The 25603-nt window shown below is 38.2% G+C and overlaps 1 protein-coding gene across 3 annotated transcripts in view; it reads right to left on the bottom strand.

Moving 5' to 3' along the window:
- The window catches only part of RNF13 (ring finger protein 13), a 167513-nt gene extending 146293 nt beyond the window's left edge, over positions 1–21220 (bottom strand). For 2 of the 3 annotated variants that reach the window (XM_030822710.1, XM_030822709.1), the window contains exon 1: positions 20555–20704. The gene's annotated coding sequence lies outside the window, so the exon portion shown is untranslated. Of the gene's footprint in view, positions 1–20554 lie in introns of all 3 variants that reach the window. The other variant, XM_003256271.4, reaches the window with a different exon arrangement.
- Positions 21221–25603: the final 4383 nt, after the last annotated feature.

The following is a 25603-nucleotide window of genomic DNA, read 5'->3' as shown; positions in this document are numbered from 1 at the left end:
GTGTGTGATTTTGTATTCCCGCAACTTTGCTGAATTCATTTATTATTAATAGTTCTATCAGATATTTTTTCTTTTGTGGAATCTTAGACTGTCCACATGTAAGATCATATAATCTGCTTACAATGGTAATTTTACTTATTCCTTTCTAATTTGGATGGCTTTCATTTCTCTTTCTTGCCTAATTGCTCTGGCTAGTACTTCTGGTACCACAATAAATAGAAACGGCAAAGACAGGAATCCTTGTCTCGTTCCTGATCTTAGAGGAAAAGCTTTCAGTCTTTTATCACCAATTACATTAGTTGTCGGTTTTTTACACATGGCCTTTATTCTGTTGAGGTAGTCTCCTATTTTCAGTTTGTTGGGTGTTTTATCATGAAAGAGTGTTAAATTCTGTGAAATGCTTTTTCTGCATCTATTGAAATGATTATGTGTTTTTATTCTCTTAATGTGGTACATTACATTGATTATAACACTTTTCACATGTAGAACCATCCTTGCATTCCAGGAATAAGTCCAACTTGGTCATGTGTATAATGCTTTTAATGTGCTGCTGAATTCAGTTTGCTAGCATTTTGTTGAGGATTTTTACATCAGCAGTCATAAGAGATAATGGTCTGCCTGGCCAAAATGGTGAAACCCTGCCTCTACTAAAAATACAAAAATTAGCTGGATGTGGTGACAGGCACCTGTAATCCCAGCTACTCGGGAGGCTGAGGCAGGAGAATCTCTTAAACCTGGGAGGCAAAGGTTGCAGTGAGCCAAGATCGCACCATTGCACTCCAGCCTAGGCAACAGAGCGAGGCTCCGTCTCAAAAAAAAAAAAAAAAAAAGAGAGAGAGAAAGATAAGTTCTGTAGTTTTCTTTTCTTTCTTTTTTTAGTATCCTTGTCTGACTTTGGTACCAGGGCAAGTTTGGCCCCTTAGAATGAGTTAGGAGGTGTTCCCTCTTTATCAGTTTTTTGGGAAGAGTTTGAGAAAAATTGATGTTGATTCTTCCTTAAATATTTGGTAGAATTCACCAATGAAGCCATCTGATCCCAGGCTTTTCTTTCTTGGAATGTTTTTGATTATTGCTTCAATCTCCCATAGGTCTGTGCAAGCTTTCTATTTTTTCATGATTCAGTCTTGGGAGGTTGTGTCTTTCCAGGTATTCATCCATTTCATCTAGGTTATCCAATTTCTTGGCATACAATTGTTTAAAGTACTTTTACAATCCTTTTTATTTCTATAAAACTGGTAGTTATGTCCCCTCTTTCACTTCTGATTTTAGTTGAGTCTCCTCTCTTGTTTTCTTCAATCAGTATAATGAAAGATTTGTTAATTTCATAGATTTTTTTAAAAACCAATTCTTGTTTTGGCTGAGTTTTCTCTTGGCCTTATTTTTGGGAAACTGAGCAAACTGGCTGGCACACAGGATTATTTGTATGGTTTTAGAGGATAAATGACAGTTACTTGTCTAATGCTGGTCACTGAAAAATTTGAAAATTTCCCAAGCATCACACTAAATCCTAACTTCACATTTAAATCTGTGACAATGAATTTTTAAGACCAGTATTACTTTCAGGAAATTCACTTCCAAATAAATTTTAATTCTGAAGATGAGTCAACAGTGTGATACCAACTGCTTCACTGCCAAATAACACTCATGAAACAGCCAACCATCTCCATAAGAAATCCACCAAGCAAGCTCAGATTCCACTGGTTCTGAAGCTACATTCCTGACCTTCACTGGCATCTCGAGAACTTGGACCAAAATATTCCACTACTAAAAGAATTGTTATCTTTTCCTAATTTGCAAAAAGAATATGCAAAGAGTAATTTCCATTTTTTTCAAGAAATGTACCTTATACTACAATAATCATCAAAAGAATATGTACTGTACCAAGCACTAACAGAAAAAAATCAGTGAACAATTAATTAACTATTTTAGTGGAAAATTTATAATAGCCAGTCACACACCATTTAATAGGTTATTTTTCCTACAAATGTGATTATGGTCACATATGTATATAACAAATATATGGCACTATAAAATTTCCTCCAAAATAGTGTTCTCAGCTCACACACCACCTAAATATATCAATAACTTCCTAGTGTTCCTTAAAAAGCATCAAGATTTCCAGGAATTCTGGCAACTAGAACTTCTAACACATACTGTATTAGTCCATTTTCATACTGCTATGAAGAAATATCTGCCCCTGGACCCTCCCAAATCTCATGTCCTCATATTTCAAAACCAATCATGCCTTCCCAACAGTCCCCCAAAGTCTTAATTCATTCCAGCATTAACTCAAAAGTCCACAGTCCAAAGTCTCATCTCAAACAAGGTAAGTCCGTTCCGCCTATGAGCCTGTAAAATCAAAAGCAAGTTAATTATTTCCTAGATACAATGAGGGGACAGGCATTGGTTAAATACACCCATTCCAAATGAGAGAAATTGGCAGAAACAAGGGGGCTACAGGGTCCATGCAAGTCTGAAATTTGATAGCAGGGCAATCAAATCTTAAAGCTCCAAAATGATCTCCTTTGACTCCATGTCTCATATCCAGCTCATGCTGAGGAAGAGGTGGGCTCCCGCAGACTTGGGCAGATCTGCCCCTGTGGCTTTGCAGGGTACGGCCCCCTTCCTGGTTGCTTTCATGGGCTGGCGTTGAGTGTCTAAAGCTTTTCCAAGCATGTGATGCAAGCCGTGGGTGGATCTACCATTCTGGAGTCTGGAGAACAGTGGCCCACTTCTCACAGCTCCACTAGGCAGTCCCCAGTAGGGACTCTGTGTGGGGGGCTCCAACCCTGTATTTCCCTTCCACACTGCCCTAGGAAAAGGTCTCCATGAGGGCTTCACCCCCGCAGCAAACTTCTGTCTGGACATCCAGGCAGTTCCATACATTCTCTGAATTCTAAATGAAGATTCCCAAACCTCAGTTCTTGACTTCTGTGCACCTGCAGGCTCAACACCACATGGAAGCTGTCAACACTTGGGGCTTGCCCCCTCTGAAGCCAGGGCCCGAACTGTACCTTGGTCCCTTTTCGCCACAGCTAGGACCTAGGACACCAAGTCCCAAGACTTCACAAAGCAGCAAGGCCCTGCGCACAGCTCAGCAAACGATTTTTTCCTCCTAGGCCTCTGGGCCTGTGATAGGAGGGGCTGCCATGAAGACCTCTGACATGCCCTGGAGACATTTTCCCTATTTTCTTGGCAATTAACATTTGGCTCCTTTTTACTTAAGCAAATTTCTACAGCTGGCTTGAAATTCTCCTCAGAAAATGGGTTTTTCTTTTCTATTGCATCATCAGGCTGCAAATTTTCCAAACCTTCATGCTCTGCTTCCCTTTTAAACTTAAACTCCAATTTCAAACCGTATCTTTGTGAATGAATAAAACGGAATGCTTTTAAGAGCACTAAAGTCACCTCTCGAACAGTTTACTGCTCAGAAATTTCTTCCACCAGATTCCCTAAATCATCTCTCTCAAGTTAAAAGTTCCACAAATCTCTAGGGCAGGGACAAAATGCCACCAGTCTCTTTGCTAAAGCATATCAAGAATCACCTTTTCACCAGTTTCCACTAAGTTCCTCATCTCCTTCTGAGACCACTTCAGCCTGGACTTCATTGTCCATATGACTATCAGCATTTTGGTCAAAACCATTCAACAAGTCTTTAGGAAGCTCCATATTTTCCCTCATTTTCCTGTCTTCTTCTGAGCCCTCCAAACTGTTCCAACCTCTGCCTGTTATCCAGTTCCAAAGTCACTTCCCTTTTAAACATAAGTTTTCAGGTATCTTAGTAGCAGTACCCACTCCATTGGTACCAATTTACTATGTTAGTCCATTTTCGTGCTGCTATGATGACATACTCAAGACTGGGTAATGTATAAAGAAAAAGAGGTTTAATGGACTGACAGCTCTACATGGCTGGAAAGGTCTCAGAATCATGGCAGAATGCAAAGGAGAAGCAAAGGCATGTCTTACATGGCGGCAAGCAAGAGAGCATGTGCAGGAGAACTTCCCTTTTATAAAACCATCAGTTCACATGGGACTTATTCACTATCACGAGCACAGCACCGAAAAAAACCACCCCATGATTCAATTACCTCCCACCAGGTCCCTCCCACAACACATGAGGGTTATAAGAGCTACAATTCAAAATGTGATTTGGGTGGGAACACAGCCAAACCATATCACATACTATATTTAAATCCCCATAGTTTTTTAAAGCTTTTAAAGACACTGGATCAGAAGTTGTCATAAGCAAAAGTGTTACATCAGAAATCAAAACAAAACAAAAACAACAATAATAGGGCTTCTCTTTTTAAGCAAAAATAAGATGTCCAATATGTTTTGCAAGAAAGCAGAAGTTTGCCCAGCAAATTCCTCTAACACAAAGCCTTCCAAAGTAAAAGCAAGCATAATCTAAGATTTTTAACTACCACAATCAACCAAAGCCAAAATTTTTTCACCTATGCAATAAATGTTTTACAATTTGATTTTTCAACAAATGAAACAAAATGATCAATTTGTTACCTTTAATAGATTAAGAAAAAACAGGTTTTTCCGGCCGGGCACAGTGGCTCACACCTGTAATCCCAACACTTTGGGAGGCCGAGGCAGGAGGATCGCCCGAGGTCAGGAGTTTGAGACCAGCCTGGCCAACATGACAAAACTCTGTCTCTACTGAAAATACAAAAATTAGCCGAACCTGGTGGCTCGCGCCTGTAATCCCAGCTACTTGGGAGGCTGAGGCAGGAGAATTGCTTGAACCTGGGAGGAAGAGGTTGCAGTGAGCCACGATCGCCACTGCACACCAGCCTGGGTGACAAAGCTAGACTCCATCTCAAAAAGAAATAGGTTTTTCCAAAATATCAAATTCTTTCCAATCTCAGGGCCTTCATACCAATTGTTCTCAATCCCAAAGTTACAGTTTCTCATTCAGTGTATATGAGATGTGATCTGGTCATCTATACTATTCACAGTATTAACATGTACTCCAGGTGATTCTTATAAATGGAAAATACATTTTTAGTTCAGTATATCACAAATCTCTCAGCGCCTGTGACAAAAATAAATGTTCCCAGGCCCCTCCCCTTGAGATGCAGACAGAAAACCTATAATTTGACTTTAAAAAAAGTTCCCTATTGAATTCGTATAATTAAGTCAAATTTGGAAAGCACTGTTTTGAACCAAAGATTGGCAAGTGGCGTACCAAGTCATTATTCATAAACTTCTTGCAAGTCAATAGGCAGTGGGTAGAGGGTCAAACTACAGAAGAAAAAAAAGAGAGAGAGAGAGATAGGAGTGCTAACAAAAACAGACTTCATAATTCTTTCAAATACCACTGTTGTCACCAGTACCACAGGTTGCCAACCCTAGCAATAAGCCACACAGCAAACAAGAAAAAGACCATTGACAATGAAATTGCTTTCATGAATAGCAGAATATTAAACACTATTTAGGGAAAGATGGTAGAAAATTCTGGTTTTCTTGATTATCAAAATATCAAATATCATGCACAGTGTACTTGAAGGTATTAATGTCATCTATCTCCCAAACCAGAATGTTTTATTTTCATGATTCCTCACATAAATGTCACCATCACTGTATCCAACATTGATAGAAAACTTAATTTTGTGCTAGGCAGTGTGTTAAAGCATCTGACATTAATGTTTTTCCTTCTAATCATCAAAACAACATTGTAAAATAAAACAAAAACAACACAGGAAAATAGTAACTTGCACTGTCATTCCATTTTCCCTATTTTAGGGGATTCAATTTCTATGTTTAAGTGCTAGAGTCTAACTGACTGACTAAATGAACCAGTTCCCTCATCCCAATTCCTCCTTTAATTTTTGCAATTTCTGAACAAAAAGCTGAGAAGTCCAATGACTCACACTTAGTTCAGGTGTTAAACATGAAACTTAACATGGCTTACTATGGTAATGGTGGAGCACCAGATCAAGTTACACCATTCCCATTGATTATAACAACTGTTTCTCTAAAAAAAAAAAAAAAAAATAGAGAGATAGGGTCTTGCCTTGCTGCCCAGGCTGGTCTTGAACTCTTGGCCTCAAGCGATCCTCCCACCTTGGCCTCCCAAAATGCTAGGATAACAGGCATGAGCCACCATGCTCAGCCTATAACAACTGTTTATTTAAAATATCACCCACAGCCCTGTTCTTGGTCTTTTCTGGACACCACACTCCCCTGGCAAGTGTTTGCAGCCTGCCTATGCACCTACCATGCCTCACTCTTCTTATAATCATCTTTCCTTTTTTTATTATAATACGACTTTCTATCACAGTATAATACTTGTTATGTTTATTGTTTAGTGTTCAGCTTTGCCACAAAAATATATGCTCCTCAAAGACAGGAATCTTTATTTTATGGATGTATCACAAGTACCTAAAGAGTGCCTAGCATGTATTAGGTGTTTAATATCAATATTTATAGACTGAATGCCTACATAGCCTCTCTTGGTATCTTCTGCAGAGCCTCTATGCTCAAAAAAAAATTTAAGACCTTAACATTAAAAATGTTAAAAGTTTATATATACTTTATATATACAGTCATCCTTGGTATCTGTGAGAGATTGGTGCCAGGACTGCCCGCTCATACTAAAATCTATGGATGGTCAAGTTTCTTACCACAGATGGAATAATATTTGCATACAACCTATGCACATCCTTCTATATACTTTAAATCATCTCTAGATTCGTTGTAATACTGAATACAGTGTAAATGCTATGTAAATAGTTGTTATACCATATTGTTTAACATGTTCAGTACAGATGCAACCATCCATTTTTTTTCCTGAATATTTTGAATACTGGTTGAATCCACAGATACAGAGTAATGGATACAGAGGGCCAACTGTAAGTTAATATTTAAAAATATGTAAATATGGCTAGGCATGGTGGCTAATGCCTGTAATCCCAGCACTTTGGGAGGCTGAGGTAGGTGGACTGCTTGAGCCCAGAAGTTCAAGACCAGCCTGGCCAAGATGGCAAAACTCTGTCTCTACAAAAAATACAAAAATTAGCTAGACATAGTGGCATGCGCACGTAGTCCCAGCTACTCAGGAGGCTGAGGCGTGAGGATCGTTTGAGCCCAGGAAGCAGAAGTTGCAGTGAGACAAGATCGTACCTCTGCACTCCAGCCTCGGTGACAGAGCAAGACCGTCTCAAAACGAAACATAAATACTACGAAATAATAAATTAATTTGCTGAATCATGTAAACTCTGGATGGTGGGACTCTGGTTTTTGTTCTTCTTTATATTTATCTGCATGTTTCATAATAAAAAACTAAAACTCCCTAGACAATTTCATTTTACATAATATATACAGGAGACTAGAAGAAAATACATGAAAATATTAAGAGAAATCTGTTCTACTTGCTCAAGTTTTCTAAGTGTGCATTACTTTTATATAGCAAAATATTTCTTAAATGAGCAAGCAACAAGTCTTTTAATTCACAAGTTTATTCATAATTTGGAGGAGATGAAATGATTTGAAGTAAAATGTGTAATCAAAAAAGAGAAAGGGCAGATCTTGAGCAGAGTTAACAAATCTGAGCTGTCATTTTCTGTCTGTAAGCCTTTAATTATACTCAAAAGACTCTATCCTACACTATAGTCCTTATAGTTATTATTGCCATAAAGGTCAAATGTAGCAGCCACTTGGGCTCTGAAGCATCTGCATTCATTAGCAACACATCATAATCAACCACAGGTGATAGCTTAATTAATTGTGATGCCATGGATTACCAGCATTCCATTTCCCTCTGACAAGGAGCTTAGCACTGTGCTCAGGCCCAAAGACATAACCACCCAAATGCCAAAATCTCAGAATTTCAGATCTATCTGCTGGAGCCACTCCAGACACCAATTCTGTACCAGTAGAGATTCAAACAGGAGAAACTATTCAGTAAGTTAAACAAAAGGTATTCAATATAAATGATTATTAAGCTATGATAGGACAGTAAATATAAAGATACAAAGAGGGGTAGGGAGGGGCAGGAGAGAGGGATTCCAAAAAGGCATCAGGAAACTTCTAAGAGTGACGAATATGTTCATTAACTTCATTATATAGGTGGTTTCATGATTATATAAATATATCAGAACTTATCAAAGTATATACACTTTACGTAGTTTATTGTATGTGAATTATAAGTCAGTAAAGCTGTTTTTAGTTTTTTAGAGAAAGGGAATTATTAAACTATAAGAGAGTAACACTGAGGGAGACGATTACAAAGAAACAAACTTGGAAGAGAGCCTGAGGCTGAAATTCAGTTTTCATTGGAGCAGGTGTGGTTGCAGCACACTAGGTAACAGAGAATCTCACTGGGTTGACCAGACCAGAGCTGGTCCAAGGTTGCCCGGCAAACAATAAACAGCCCACTGGGGTGCTGATGGGTAGGTGTGCAGGCAGTCAGGGCACAGCTGCAGGCACCAGGCCTGGAATGTACAACATCTGCGTCAAGAGGGTTGCTGGAGGTGGGGCATGGTGGCTCATACCTGTAATCCCAGCACTCTGGGAGGCCGAGGTAGGCAGATCACCTGAGGTCAGCGGTTTGAGACCAGCCTGCACAACATGGTGAAACCCTGTCTCTACTAAAAATACAAAAATTAGCCAGGTGTGGTGGTGCCTGTAATCCCATCTATTTATGAGGCTGAATCACTTGAGCCCGGGAGGCAGAGGTTGCAGTGAGCAGAGAATGTGCCACTGCACTCCAGCCTGGGCAATAGAGCGAGACTCAGCCTTAAAAAAAAAAAAGGGTTGCTGGAGCCTGGGCAACATAGCAAGACTCTGTCTCTACAAAAAATACAAAAATTAGCCAGGTGTGGTGGCATGCGCCTATAGTCCCAGCTACTGAGAAGGCTAAGGCAGAAGGATTGCTTGAGCCCAGGATTTGAGGCTGCAGTGAGCTATGATCGCCAGTGCACTCCAGCCTGAGCAACAGGGAAAGACTTTGTCTCTTAAAAAAAAAAAAAAAATCAGGAAAAATAACTAACAGGTAGTAGGCTTAATATGTGGGTGATGAAATAATCTAGTCAGCAAACTCCCGTGACACAAGTTTACCTATATAACAAACCTGCACATGTACCCCTGAACTTAAAATAAGTTAAATTAAAAAAAAAAAAGAGGATGACCTCTGACCTAATTTTCTTTTGGAGTTTTTTGATACAGACATACTTACAAATGGACATTAACTAGACATACTCATATAATCCTGTATGTGTCTGTTTATCAATCTACCTAACTATATTTGTGTGTATATCTTTAAAAAACAAAAAAAGGCCCAAAGGAAAACAAGGACAGAGGTCATTTCCTTTCACAAAAAAAAATTTATTTTTTCTAGTCTAGGATATTATCCATCTATGTTTTTAAATGAAAATGTTTTACATTATACAACAATTTGATTGTTACACTTATCAGCTTCTAAAGGCTGCCAACATCCTTGGCTTGTAGCCTCTTCTTCCATCTTCAATGCCAGCAATGGCAGATTAATTCCTTTTTATAGCACATTATTCCAAACTCCTCTTCTGCCTCCCTCTTCCATTTTTAAGGACACTTGTGATTACACTGGGCCCACACAGATAATCTTCCCAACCCAAGGTCCTTAATCACATCTGCAAAGTTCCTTTTCTCATACAAGGTAACATATTCACAGATTCCAAGTATTATGATACGGACATCTTTGGGCAGTCATTATTCTGCCTACCATGGTAATTATCACATTTCTTGGCAACATTCTAATTTATTCATTTACTTATTTATATCAGTGTGGAATCACAGATTACTGTTTTATTCAATGGGTTATAATCTGCTATTATATTATTATTTTGATGTTCAATTGTTTGGCCAGTGGAGGCTTATTCAAGCGAGCTTTTGTGTCTTTTTGATGTGTTCCCAACATTCTTGAGCACCTCCTTGTTTTCTGGCACAAGCTTTTCCAGTCCTGTCTTGTATTTTTCCTGCCCCAGCCCTGAAATCAGCCATTTCTTTAAAGAGAATATTGTTGTTTATAGGAATATACAGCATCAGAGAAACAACTTTCTCTCAAATAACAAAAAACATAAAAGTCTTTGTGCTGTTTTTACAACTTTAACTCTGTAGTTACTTCAAAATTTTAACATGTTATTTTATTTTAATAACATAATGTCTTCCAAAGTCCAAAGTAATCACCTGTGTCATATTGTATTATGATTTGCATGCTTTTTTACTTGAAATTATAACAAACATTTTCCCTTGTTGTTCAAACTCTTCATAACCACTATGTTAACAGCTACTTTGTACTGCTTTTATATGGCTGACACAGGACTTTGTCTACTTTCTTGCTGTACAACATTGAATTGAATTCAACTCTTACTATTACAAATAATTTTCCAGTGAATATAAATCCTTCCATACTTCTGATTATCTTCTTGGGATAGATTCCTTGACATGGAATCACTACACCAAAGAAACATTTTAAGACTTCATACATATTGCCCAATTGCTTTCCAGAAAAGAACATTCCTATTTATATTTCCAAATAAATGTGCATTTCTTTGTATCGATTCTCCCTTTTTGGTTTTTTGTTGATGTTAGATGAAATTATACATGACAAAAATAGCTAATATCAAATGCTTACTACATATCTGGCTCAGTACTTCATATAATTTCTTTTAACCCTCACAACTCTATAGTAGGTTCCACTGTCTTTCCATAAATATAGGAATAAAAACTTAGCTCAACAGCACAAAGTGCTTAAAACAGTGCCTAACACACAGCAAGCACTTTATAAATATTTCCTCTTATTTTTAAGTGTTTTAAGTGTTCAGTTACTTGCCCAGTAACACTTACCTCTTAAATAGCAAAGCTAGGATTCAATTAAAAGTCTGTGTCATGAAATACTGCTCTTCCCAAATCATCCAAGTATTGCATAAATTTGCATTTCTTTATTTACTTATGAGGTTGAAATTGTTCACATTTCTATTCATAATGAAATTTTAAGGCTATTTGAAAACTTCAAGAAAAACAGAAAAACTAATGTATATTAATGGTAATTTACATATTCAAATTAGCTTCTGTTCTAATTTTATCTTTATCATTCATGGATCTCTGTACCAGACTCTGTGATAAATATGGTTTATCCCTGAGGCTTTCTCTGTAACAACAAAATTAAGTTGCAAAATAATTATAACTTTGAAAATGAATTACATATTGACACTTCTCTCCAAACCTAAAGAAAATGAAATGATCTACCTTCTTTAATAATGACCAACTATATGTAACGTGATACCAGAAATGGAATAGCCCAAGTATAGTAAGATAATAGTTCAACACTATGCTAAAAACATACTTCATAGTTTTCACATTCAGGGAAATCAGACATCTTACAGATCAATTCTTTAGTGTTCCACTTTCCACTTTCTTATTTACCCACGTGATTCAGCTTGCATATGGAAAAAAGAAAGTAAATGACTGTTAAAGGCAATAAATGTTACACACAAAATCCATTGTGTTTCTACATACCAGCAATGAACTATCCAAAAATTAAATTAAGAAAAACTTCCATGTATAATAGTATCCAATAGAATACAATACCCAGGAATAAATATAACAAAGGAGGTGAGAGACTTGTACACTGAAAACTATAAAACACAAAAACACTGCTGAAAGATATCAAACACACATCCAGGTACTCAAAAACTTAACATTGTTAAGATGGCAATACTACCCAAAGCAATCTACAGATTCAATATATTACCTATCAAAATTTCTACGGCCTTTTATGCAGAAATGGAAAAGCTGATTCTCAAATTCATATGGAATTGCAAGGGGCCCTAAACAGGCCAAACAATGTCTAAAAAGAACAACAAAGCTGGAGAACTCACATTTCCCAATTTCAAAACCTTACCACAAAGCTACAGTAATCAAAACAACATGGCACTGGCATAACGATAGATATATAGACCAAAGGAGTAGAATTGAGCATCCAAAAATAAACTGATATATCTATAGCCAATTGATTTTAAAGATGCCAAAGACCATTCAATGGCAAAAGAACAGTGTCTTCAACAAGTGGTGCTGGGACAACTATTCACATGCAAGACAATGAAGTTGGAATTTATACCATATACAACAGTTAACACAAAATGAATCAGTGACCTAAATATAAGAAGTAAAATTATAAAACTCTTGGAAGAAAACATAGGATAAATCTTCACGGCCTGGGATTTGGAAATGGATTTTTAGATATGACACCAAAAGCATGAGTCAAATAAATAAAATGGACTTCATCAAAATTCAAAATATTTATCTATCAAAGGACCTTATCAAAAAATTGAAAAAAAAAATCCACAGAATGGAAGAAAACATTTGCACATTATATATTTGATAATGAACAGTCTAGTATCTGGAGTATATAAAAACACAACTCAATACAAAAACACAAACAATGTAGTTTTTTAAAAGCGCAAAGAACTTGAATAAACATTTCTCTAAAGCAGATATACACATGGCCAACAAGCACATGAAAAGATGCTTAAAATCATTAGTTATCTGGGAAATGCAAATCAAAACCACAGTGAGATACCACTTCGTACCCATAAGGATGGCAATTATAATTTCTTAAAAACAGAAAATAAGTGTAGGCAAGGATGTAGGGAAATTGGAACCCTCGCACATTGCCAGTGGGAATGTAAAATGGTTTAGCTACTGTAGAAAGCAGTTTGGCAGGTCCTCAAAAAGCTAAACAGAATTACCATAAGACCCAGCATTCCATTCTTGGTATATACCTGAAGAAGTGAAAACAGGTTCTCAAATAAATCCTTGGGCACAAATATTCACAGCAACATATTCATAATAACTAAAAGGTGGAAACAACCAAAATATCCATCAATGGATAAATGGATAAACAAACTGATATATATACATGCAAAGGAATATTCTTCTGCTATGAAAAGGAAAGAAGTACTGATACATGCTACATGTGGGTAAACCTTGAAAATATTTTGCTAAGTGAAAGAAGCCAAGGATAAAAACTCAAATATTGAAAATTCAATTTATATAAAACATCCAGAATAAGTAAATCCACAAAAACAGAAAACAGATTTGGTTGCCATGAGCTAGGGGCATCAGGGAATGAATGCTTAATAGGTATGGGATTTTACTTTAAAGTGATAAAAATGTTTTCAAACTAGACAGAAGTGATGGTTGCACAGCACTGCAAAGGTACTAAATGCCACTGAACTGTTGCTTTAAAATGGTTAATTACGTGAATTTTTACCTCAATTTTTTTCTAAAAAAAGCAATTAACATTTATAATCCATGTTGGATAAATGTGGAAATTATAAGCAGCTCTTCCTCTTTGAGGGTCAAAAGTGTAAATGACAAACATAGTAAATACGCAAATAAAATATTCTTCAACATTTAATGAGGTGTTTAATATCTAAATAAAGTAGATGTTTCTCCCTCATGACTTCATTCAGAAATATTCATTTATCACCAGCTCCTCACTAGGATTATTTTCCAGTGGAAATTCATTCCCTCTATAAAGTTTATCTGGATATTTCTATCATTAGAAACAGAGCCTGGGCAGGGAGTGGTGACTCACACCTGTAATCCCAGCACTTTGGGAAGCTGAGGAGGGAGGATTGATTGGGGCCAGGAGTTTGAGACCAACCCAGGCGACAGAAAAAGACGGTCTCTTTTAAAAAAACAAAAAAAAAAGAAAGAAAGAAACTGAGCCTGAACTACATTCACTTTCAGTCAATTCAAGGTCAACGTATTTCTAACTCCTTAAAAATGATTCTAAGCCAAATTCTTGTAGCTGACCAAGAGCTCTCTTACATCAAAGCGCAAGATATCCCAAAATTTCAGTTTTCTTTTCAGTTTACATTAATGTGGCAATAAACATTTAAATGTTTTAATGTCTGAATATTTCATAATTATTAATATTTAATAATTATTAACTCTATAACCACAAAATTGACAATGTTCCTCAGACTTTATTTCAAAGTTAAAAAGACTGATTTCCTCAGGAAGATCTACATCATTGAAACAACTAGAAATAACAAATACCTTCCTCAGGGAGCACCTTCTCTTAAGAGGAATATAAAGGTAGATATAAAAATGCCTGATTATGTTACTGCCTGCATAAAATTCCTTAACAGATTAAGCAGTTTTCAGAATACAGTTCAGAACTAAACTGTGGTTTAGCACAGAAGTTCTTCATAAACTGGCTCATCTCTGTATATTTAGCTTAGTCCCTTGCCATTCCTCCAGTCTTTTTTCTCTGTAACCATGAACACTTTCTCTTCTCCCATACTCTCATCATATGCTTCTCTATGCCACCAAAACGCAACACAATTAAATGGCCCGTCACTCCCATTATTCCTTAAGCTCCTTAAAGTTAGGAGCTATACATTTTCTAATTCTGTATACAATACCTAGCATCTAGCACAGTATCAGAGGCAAGTGACTGTCGTATAAATTAAAAAATGAAAGTGAGTAACTATTATGATCCATTATTAAGGTCTAAAATACTATGGCTTATTTTTCCTTTACATAATGGCAAAGGGGGAAACTATATATTAGGTAATATTTTGCTCTATTTTTAAAAATTACAATGTAATCTTACTGGTAAATAGCATCAACAAATTTTGTAGACATCTTTTCTTAAACATTAGTTTATTAACTAAGAGTATATATTTAGCTTGATGCTTATTCAATGGAAGCTCATGTTTGGCTCTATATTATCTACATTAGTGAAGTGAAACATTAGTGCAAGAGATATTTTACAAGAAGTCGTAAAAACAGATTTTAACTGGACAATTCCAACTACTTCATTTACAGGTGAGGAAATGAACTGAGAGGTTAAGATATTTATGCAAAGTCACCCAGCTAATTAGCAGGAATGTTGGGTGACACCCAGACTCCCATAATATTGATGCTTTCAGCTACAATATAACTTTATTCCTATTCCAAACTCATAGATAAGCCAGGGGATTCTCTTTTTATTTTTATTTTATTTTATTGAGACAGAGTCGCGCTCTGTCACCCAGGCTGGAGTACAGTGGCGCGACCTTGGCTCACTGCAACCTCCGCCTCCCAGGTACAAGCAATTCTCCTGCCTCAGAGTCTCATGTAACTGGGATTACATGAGCACGCCACCACGCCTGGCTAATTTCTGTATTTTAGTACAAATGGGGTTTTACCATGTTGCCCAGGCTGGCCTCGAACTCTGGCCTCAAGTGATCTGCCCACCTCAGCCTCCCAAAGTGCTGGGATTACAGACGTGAGCCACCGCGCCCAGCCGGATTCTCTTCTTCTCACCCTCAATCTACGGGGTACACGGGTCCTTAATACATGATACATTTAACTGACTCCTTTAATCTTTAAGATCTAGCCTCTGCCTTAACACCTTCTCCCTGTAATAAACATTTGATGAGTACCTACATTTGTTGAGCATTCAACACATTTAAGCCATTCCACTGGGAGGAAGGGGAAAAGGGAGAGACAAATGTGAATAAGAAAGACATGGTCCCTTCCTTCAAATGCTCTGCAAAATTAGTTACAATCTGGTATAGTATTCATTATTACCATCTGCTTAAATAGGTACAAATACATAGTATGAGAAAAATCAAATTACCGTCTATTATGAAAATGCACCTTATTTCTCCCATTAGCAGATAAGCTCCATGAGGGCAAGGATTTTTCTCTTTAGAACAGTGCCTGACATAGAAGGTACTCAACAAATATTTGAGGAATAAATGCTACAGAAAAACCCCTAAGCAGTAGGATCCAAGTAATGTTTCCAAAAATGGTATGACAAGATATGTAAACCTTCTTCTCATGCTCAACAACATTTTTCTGTTGGTTTACTAGAACTTGACAGGAAACTGAAAATAGTTGAGATGGATATATTTTACTACTTAATTCAACATCATGCTCTACCCAATTGTACCAAACCCTAGAAAACCTTCCAAGAAAGGAAACCTACAGTCCTTCTATGACTTAGTCCTGAGCCCTTTTTCAAGTAGAAAGGGTCTCCAGATGTTTTCCTTTTTTTCTTATAATAGGTTCTGGGATCTCTGTGTTTGCCCCCACTTGTGAAGATAATAATACTGATAACAAAAACATCTCAATTACTATCTATCATGTACCAGACACTTTCCATATATTAACTCAGTATTTCAAAACAACTCTCAGAATTGGTATTGTCATCAACATGGTTTTACAGAATGGAAAAAACGGTAAGCCTCTTATCCTTTGAGTCTCTTCTTCCACAATCCTGGCTATAAGTAAAATACAATCTCATCAGCTGCACCCTGACTTTCATTGTTGCCCCCCATAACAAGCACACAGGCTCTCTAATTCTAAAGGTTTTGCTATTAACCAATTCAAGGTAACAAAGACAGGATAATAAAAATAACAAATCTGGAGATGTTCAAATGTTCAACAATTCAACATTCAACATATGTTTATAAATGCCTGGCACCACACAAAAATCAGACTATCAGAATTCTTAGGGTGAGAATCCCTAGCCTCCAATTTACTAGCTATTTTTTGAATAAATGGGAGCCTTGCTAGGTCTAAAATTTTTTCCTCCCCACTAGCTTACCTCCTGATCTCCCAGGACACGAATCAAAATACACTAAAGGGAAAAATAATGGGTGCATCTTCATTGAGAAATCTGTACTTGTGAGGAATTTAAGGAGTCACATCACTCTTGTGAAACTCTGACCCACAGAGGAGTGGTTACTTTTAGGTCATTTCCTGACAGTGTAAGCATTTGTTCTCTTCCCTTTTCATAGAATACACAGAGCTTCCAGTTTTCATTCTACATTTCCAAATGTCTGAACAACTCCTCAGCTCCAAAAGTAAACTCCCTATCATCCTCTCTCCTCCTAAATCTCCTTCCACCAAAACCTGTTCTTCATGATAATATACTTATTTCTGTTAATAACATCACTATCCTCCCAAAAATTTGTCCTAGGCCTATACTCTGGTCAGTTCCCAGTGTCAATGTCATTATAATGTCAACATCTTTCAAATCTATACCTTCACTACAATCATCACTTCTTGCCTCAACTACTATAATTAAACTCCATGGTATTCCTACTTCTAGGCTTCCACTCTTCCATTGGACCTGTTCACAAATTATTATCCATAAAGAGAGTTTCTTCTTAATTAAAAATCATATATAAAATCTTTAGTCTGACATTTAAGAATCTCCATAATCTGTATCCATCTATTTTTACCAGTCTGGTCCTTAAACGTATATCCTTACCAAATGTATTCTGCTTTTCCTATCTCTATACCTTTGCTTGGGCAGTGTCCTCATGTGGAACTTTCTTTTTTTCCACCCTCCTTCAACTGCTAACAATCTTTCGAATGACCTCATCCTCAATGAGAAAAAAAAAAAAAGGCTAAGGCATATAATTTACTAAACATATACTCCATCTGATTGCTTCACAAATTATCTGAATCCCCACAAAAACAAGTAAGGAAGGAGTTAAGGAAATTGAGGAGGAGCTTACCCAAGGTCACCAGCAAGTAAGAATCCACAATAGCCCCACAGCATTCCATATTTTTTAATGAAATAAGACACAAAAGAGATAGACATTCTGTAGTCAGAATACCTGTGTTCAAATTCCAGCTACTACAACAGCTACTTGTGTGAACTCACAAGGTATGTATCTGTGATGCCTTAATTCCCCCACTTCCCACTTAAAAAATGAGGATAAGACAGGCATGATGTATCACACCTGTAATCCCAAGCACTTTGGAAGGCTGAAGCAGGTGGATGACTTGAACCCTGGAATTTCTCATACCAGACTGAGCAACATAACGAGACCTTGTCTCTACAAAAAAAAAAAAAATTTTTAATTAGCCAGGCATGGGGGTGTATGACTGTAGTCCCAGCTACTTCTCGGGCTAAGATAGGAGGATCCCTTGAGCACAGGAGGTCGAGGGTGCAGTGAGCCATAATCGCTCCAGCCTGGGCAACAGAGCAAGACCCTATCCCAAAAAAAATAAATAAATAAAAAGGAAACAATTTACTATCTACCACATCAATGACTGTAAGAACCACCTGAGATATTATAAAGCATTTAGAATTGTATTTGGCTCATAGTAACCAATCAATATTAGCTACATTACTGTTTTGTTGTTACTGATATACTATGCTATATAAACTTTGACAATACCAATCATATGCTGTGTTGTTCCCAAATCAACTTTTGTGTAACGTAAAAGATTCCTGAAAGTTTAATATTTTACTTTTCTATATGCTCAATAAATATCTATAGAATACGTACATTTTTTAACAATGACTCACCAGTATGCTTTATTAAAAGGAATTCGCTTCTAATTTTGTTTCCTCTTTTGGGAAAAGTAACAATGCTTACCAAATTTCTTCCCCTTTTTATGTCATGTGAAACTATCATATGCAATGCGATACGGTAAACATGACAAATGGTGCAAAACACTGTTTTGACTGAAACTCATTTGCCTCCTGCTAAACATCATTAATTCCCAGATTTAAAAATATTGTTATTTAAATGCCAACCATTTTTAGGTCACACCTACATGAAGTAAGCAAAACATACCATGATGGTTGACCAAACTATTTCATTTCATACATCTCTTATGGCAAGAACTATAAGGCATAAAATGCCTTTCTAGCCAACTTAACTCAAAGACATAAATCTATCCCTTTAGTCATACCCTCAGTCCTACCCTCACTTAGCTAAAGTTAGTGCCTGTAAAAGTTCTGATAAATCTACGTTATTCTGGAATGCAGAAAAATACCAAGGGAAGAAAGCTGAATGCTAGCAACAATTTATGCCCCTCCAAAATTATTGAGAAAATTAGCTTTATACAAGCATAGATAAGAACTTATCCCAAACCCTTCAGTATTATACCTCTCAAACCAAGATTTTGTCTGATTTGCATTACATATAGAGACAAGATGTCAAGCTGCCTAGCTTCAAACAAAGGCAGAGGTTAAAAAAAAAAAAAACTAATAAAACAGTTCTCATTCCCTACATAGAGAAAAATAACTGCGTTTCTCTCCAATAGTTTCCAACAAAACAAAAAAAAATTTATGTAATAGACAAATTTTGTTTCATTTAATCCTCATAACAACTCATTTCTTATTTACGGAAAATGTCACAGAATTAGTAAATGGCAGAGCTGAACCCAGCTTGACTCCCAAATTTGGAATCTAGTATTTTGAAACATTTGTTTTTGCCATAATCCATAATACACTTTACATTTCCATCTTCCTCTTGACACACACATATTGTTAAAAACTGAAACAAAACCTTCTTGCCATAATATTTACTTTTACTCCATACAATGTCCTCTGGTATTTTTTTCTTTCTTTTTAATGCTTATGTCAATGTACTAAATTGATTCTAAAATCTATTAATGAATCCCTATGGGCCCTGCACTACAGCACTGCACTACACTTCTTATCTCCTGTTTAAAGTTCTTTTTAATTGCTACCACTGTCCAGTTTTGTTACTTCGAGATGGAGCTAATGTCCACCCATTAAAAAATTGTGCTTAAATAGAATAAACCCTTGAAAACCTACCTTAAATCTTGAATTGATCTGTTTCTCCAAAAGAACTCTTTGGAGGCACAGCCACCTTACTTATTTATATTGTATCAAAAACTGCAGATGTTCTCCTTGGAGAACAACACATCATTGTTGAAAGGAATGCATCAGTTTTCACTGTTCCTGCTGCATCACTGACGAACAGCAATAGCCGGGCAGGTTTGGGGCAACAAGAGAGGACCCGAGCAGCTGCCCACGGTGCTGAAACTGATGATGAAACGACAGTTTTGGAAATTTACTATTTATTATTGTCAGATTAGGACAAAATAGAGGAATTTACCAGACACTGGCAGAGAAAACTGAGTGGCTGCCACCAAAGTTGCATGAGTGCTTCCGGGATACTACTGTTTTGCTTCAATGTCTGCCCACTCTCTCTTTCTCTCTGGGACAAAGTTCTTTAATAAGTGCAAGTCAAGTCAAGTCAAGCATACAGGCAGAGCTGCTGACTGACCGTAGTATCTGGCCCTAGGAGGGGTTAAGTCCCAAACCTGCAATCTGAGCTTCCAGGGAAAGAAAAAGGGGGTGGGGGTAAAAGAGAGGAAGTGACTGCCCTCCTTCTATTCAAAGACAAAACAGCCCCCTCAACTAAAGTCAAGCGATTTGCCCGAGGACGTTGCGGCAGGTGCTTGACCAAGAAAAGCCTTCCAAACATGTTTTCCAGGCACGCTCTTGCAGCCTCAAGAAGGGAATGAGAGAAGCAAAACCGGTAACAACTTTGGACACACACAAACTCGCGGAATGAGAGTGCAGGGGAGACTCGGTTCCCCGAGGGCAAGGCTATTTTACTCCTTTTGCAAAATGCCGAATTCACTTCTCGCCCAGCTCTAGAGGAGCAGCAAAGACCTCAGCAGCAGGGCCGGCTCCGAGCTCGAGGGCCAACAAGCGGGGTATGTTCTCCGGGCCGCTCGATAACCCGCTGCCCGGCTGCCGCGAAGCCGGACAGGGTCTTACCTTGAAGTCCGGCCCCCGCAACACAAACAGTCTCGCCAGCCGCGTCGCTGCGGGAGAAGTCTCTACCCTGACTTCATGACTGAATATCCGCACCGACCCCCACAGCCCGGAGTAGGAGCAGGGACGACAACACCGAGGCGAAGAGGAAGTCCCGCCCCACGCGCCTCATTGGTCCGCACCCAAAGGCACAGAAAACCCATTGGGCAACCTGGTTGCCTGTTAAGGCTCTTTCCCACTCTCACGCGGAGTCTCGCTACTTGCTCTAGCCCGGCTCGGAGAAATGCCCAGTTTGCGAGTCTCGTTCTTGGCCGCGTGATCCGTATTCCCTGGAAGGGAAGAGCAGGGTGGGGCAGGCGTCTGCGGAACTGGAGCGCGGCTGAAGAAGCTGCTCTTGGCAGAGGAAGGGGCAGGCTGGCAAAGTGGATTGGCTGTGGGCGCCTGCCGCTAACCATAGGCCCCTAGAAACGGAGACCGTAGGATCTGGAGGGCGCGGGACCGAGCGGGCAGGGCCGGTCGGTCCGATCCGTTCCGGCTGTTGGGACAGAATAGCCCAAGATCCGGCTGCCCGGCTGCCCCCGGGCGGGCCTGGCCCTGGCGCTGACTCGTCTCCTCCCTGCACACTACACTCACCCGACCTACTAAAGAGGCGAGGGCGAGGCCTCATCCGCCCGCCTTCCGTACCGTGCCCAGTCTGAGATCAGGGTGAGTGGGGACCGTGGCCACACCTTAAAGTAGGGCTCAAATTGTTAGAGATGCGAGCGGCCCGAGGTCTGAACGCCAGTCCCCCGAGGCCTGGCTCGGATCCGCGCTGGCATCAGCACTCTGGGCCTGACACGCGCCATCACCGGGGCTTAGCAAAAGTCAAACCATGTGATTCAGGCCCTAGGTCAGCCTTTTAAAACCCTTGCCTCCTTTTGATGAACCAAAAATCTCCTCCCTTGCCGCCCGTCTGATAAGCCTTCCTTTCTGGTCGTCTCAATCTTAAACCAGACGAAACTTAAATTACTGGATTGTACCATCCACACTGATTAATCATTGCCAACTCGCCACCTTACAAAAGCAGTGACTTAGTGCAAAGATTACAGAGTCCTGAACAAAATGTCAGGAGACATAGAATCAGGCACTACTTCTGCTTCAAATAATAAGGCACCTTTAATAAGGCCTTTACAGGCTTCAACTCCTTCAACAGCATCTTTTAAAAATGGTGGCGAGGAGGCTATCACACAGAGTATTAGTAGAATACCATTGGATGTAACTTGTAACTTTGATTGCTTGGAGAGCCCTGAGTAGGTGGGACACAGGAATGGGGGAAAGACTCTTTCCTTATTGTGTATCCTTTTGTGCCTTTTGAATTTTGAACCTTGTAAATATTACCTACTCAAATAAAATTCAAATACAAGAAATTTAAAATCAAATTTTAAAAAATTAAATAAAAGCTATCAAAGGTACTTTCCTCTTCTGTGTATCCTATGAGTATTCTATGTAGTCTTAACTTTTCATTGGTTGCAAAGACATTCAATACTTAAATCACAATTCTGCCTTTAAGAAAGTCATAAATAAAAGTCAGCATTGGGAATATTACTAAGAAGACTAGTTAATTAGTATAAACACATTTATAATATCTCTATAAGCATTTTTTCATTAAATTATCCCAAATTGGTATATTAAATCAGATTTCTTGCATAACATCAAAATAAATTTTTTTAGGCCAGGTGCAGTGGCTCATGCCTGTAATCCCAGCACTTTGGGAGGCCGAGTCAGGCAGATCACTTGAGGTCAGAAGTTCAAGACCAGACTGGCCAATATGGTGAAACCTCATCTCTACTAAAAATACAAAATTAGCCAGGCATTGTGGTGCACACTGTAATCCCAGCTACTTGGGAAGCTGAGGCAGGAGAATCACTTGAACATGGGAGGTAGAGGTTACAGTGAGCTGAGATCCCACCGCTGCACTCCAGCATAGTCAACAGAGCAAGATTCTGTCTCCAAAAAAAAAAAAAAAATTAAGTCCACAGAGAGGAGCTTTGGATTTTGTTGTTGTTGTTTTATTTTTATTTATTTTAGAGACAAGGTCTCACTCTGTTGCCCAGGCTGGAGTGTAGTAGTGAGATCATGTCTCACTGCACCCCAGAACTCCTGGGCTCAGGTAATCCTCCCACCTCAGCCTCTGGAGTAGCTAGGATTACAGGCATGTGCCACCAGGCCAGGCTAATTTTATTTTTTGTAGCCATAGAGTCTGGCTATGTTGCCCAGGCAGGTCTCAAACTCCTGGCCTCAAAGGATCCTCTTGCCTCAGTCTCCCAAAGTGCCTGGATTACAGGCATGAGTCACCACACTCAGTTAAAGAGCTTTGCTTATTCCTTAAAGGCACCTTGAGTACAGAATATTTTACTTCTGGTTTCAATCTGCTCTTCAGATAACAATAGGTATAGTTCTCTCAGCTATGAACAAGGTAATGTGTCATTTGTACTGCATTTAGGCTACACTCTGCAAAAACATTTACTCTCCCAACCTGTGCTGAAAAAGGTAAATTGGAAAAAAATATATTGGAAAAATGTATTAATTTTTCTAAAGCAGATTAGACAGTAAGATTGACAGATATCATAATTACAATTTTCAAGAACATGAAGGGTTAATAAGGCACATGATACTAATATACCACTAATTATCTTTTTTAAAAACAAAATATGCTTTTAGGTTGTTGTATCTAACAGGTTTTTTTAAAACCTTCCTAAAAAGTACAAACAGATAGCATGTAAAAGTAATTGTAGAATCTCCTACTTCCAAAATATTGTAAGGCAACCACAACAAAAAAAGACAGATACCCAATTATGTAATTGCCTGAAATGGCTTAGAAATAGTTCTCCCTAAATACCAGAAAGAATGCAGGTGATCTCCTTAAGCACAGAGATTAATCAGAAACCTTAAACAATTCTATATATTATCATATTTAGAAACAGAAAAAAGGTAATTTTAGAATCAGAAAAAAAGATACTTTCATTTTGAAAACAAAATAAAATTATTACTATTAAAAGAAAGAATAAGATCCATAAAGAATTTATATATGTATGGAATAAGCAATTTTGAAAAGTACCAAACAGAATTTCTACAAATAGCATCAGGGAACTTTTAGCCAAAGATTCTAAAAGATTCTCATTTCTTTGCCAAGTTCCAAATTAATGAATGGGTTAAGTAAGACAAAAAGTGAAAAGTTCAGAACCTAAAGAGATACATATCAGAGGGTTTTTCAACAAAGTTTAACCAAATTTATTTTCAAGGAGTTGAGAAAGATCAGACAAAAAGAGGTATGCTTAATGTTCAATGCCTTAAAATGATCTAGTCATTGTTTTATGTGGGATGAGTTGCTTCTCTCTATATATCTAAGATGACTAACATGCAAATTCAACTTTTCCTTTGGGCACTGAGAACCAGTTTTCCTCTGTTTGCTAACAAAGGAATTACAAAATAAGCATGCAAAAACTCATATGACATAATGCAATATAAAGATGGAAGAAGTCATTGGGGTGTGAACTGATATAATCACATTGGGAAACAATTTGAAATTGTCTAGGGAGGGTGAAAAAGAAAATTTTCTATGACATAGTAATTCACTCCAAGGAATATACCCTAAAAAAACACAAAATAAATTCATATTTAGGCACATTGTAATAAAATTTAAAGAGGATCAAAGAAAAATAAAAGGTTTTAAACAAACAAAAAAAATAAAATACTTACAAAGGAGTGACAGCTGATAGCTGATTTTTTTTTTTTTTTTTTTTTTTTTTGAGACGGAGTGTCACTCTGTCACCCAGGCTGGAGTGCAGTGGCATGATCTCGGCTCACTGCAAGCTCCACCTCCCGGCTTCACACCATTCTCCTGCCTCAGCCTCCCGAGTAGCTGGGACTACAGGCGCCCGCCACCATGCCCGGCTAATTTTTTGTATTTTTAGTAGAGACGGGGTTTCACCGTGTTAACCAGGATGGACTCGATCTCCTGACCTCGTGATCCGCCTGCCTCGGCCTCCCAAAGTGCTGGGATTACAGGCGTGAGCCACCGCGCCCGGCCCAGACTTCTTAGTAGCTACAAAAGAAACTAAAAGTCAGTTAAATAATATCTTCAAATGCTAAAATAACTGTCAATTTAGAATTATATGCCTAGTTAAGCTATCTTTTAAGAGCAAGGGCAAAATAAAGACATTTTTAGGGAAAATCAGCTTTTACCACTAACAGACTTCTACTAACAGAACTTATAAAGAATATCTTCAGAAAGATGAAAATCAAACCCAGAAAAAAGAGATGCAAAAAAAAGTATGGAGACCAAAGATATTATGATTTCCAAACCAGTAGACATAAAAAGGGAATAAAGGAATAAAGAAAACAATATGCAATATAAAGCAGAAAAGGAGAAATGAGAAGAAGCAAATAAAAGGTATTTTAAATGGCAAATTCAAAATGAGATGGAATAAGTGACATCAGCAAGATGGTGAAATAGGAGCTCTTTACTGTCATCCCCCTGCAGAAGCATCCATTTTGAAAACTACCTCCAGATGAGAGTATCTTTATGGAAGTCCAGGAGTCCAGTGGAGAAGTTCCAGCACACTGTTGGAGTTTTTTGAGGCCAGGAGTTTGAGACCAGCCTGGCCAACATGGTGAAACCCTGTCTCTACTAAAAAACACAAAAAAATTAGCTGGGTGTAGTGACGCACACCTGTAATCCCAGCTATTCAGGAGGCTGAGGCAGGAGAATCGCTTGAACCCAGGAGGCAGAGGTTTCAGTGGGCCAAGATAGTGCCACTGCACTCCAGCCTGGGGGACACAGCAAGACTGTCTCAAAAATAAAATAAAATAAAAAATAAAAATTTTCTGAATAGATAAATTGAAGTGGCTAAGAATAGTTTTGCTTTTCCTGCATCACTGCCTCCACTAGGTGGCAGAGCTCAGTGCCAAGAGAGACCTCCCTTGGCCAGCGATTTCTCCCACAGGAAAAGTGAGAGCTTAGTGAGTGAGCGCATGCCTCTTCCAGCCATGTGGAACACTGTCCATGAGACC

The sequence above is a fragment of the Nomascus leucogenys genome, chromosome 11 (assembly GCF_006542625.1).
Source record: "Nomascus leucogenys isolate Asia chromosome 11, Asia_NLE_v1, whole genome shotgun sequence".
Classification (NCBI taxonomy): domain Eukaryota; kingdom Metazoa; phylum Chordata; class Mammalia; order Primates; family Hylobatidae; genus Nomascus; species Nomascus leucogenys.
The sequence above is the reverse complement of the archived record's forward strand: the minus strand, read 5'-3'. Positions and strand labels throughout refer to the sequence as shown.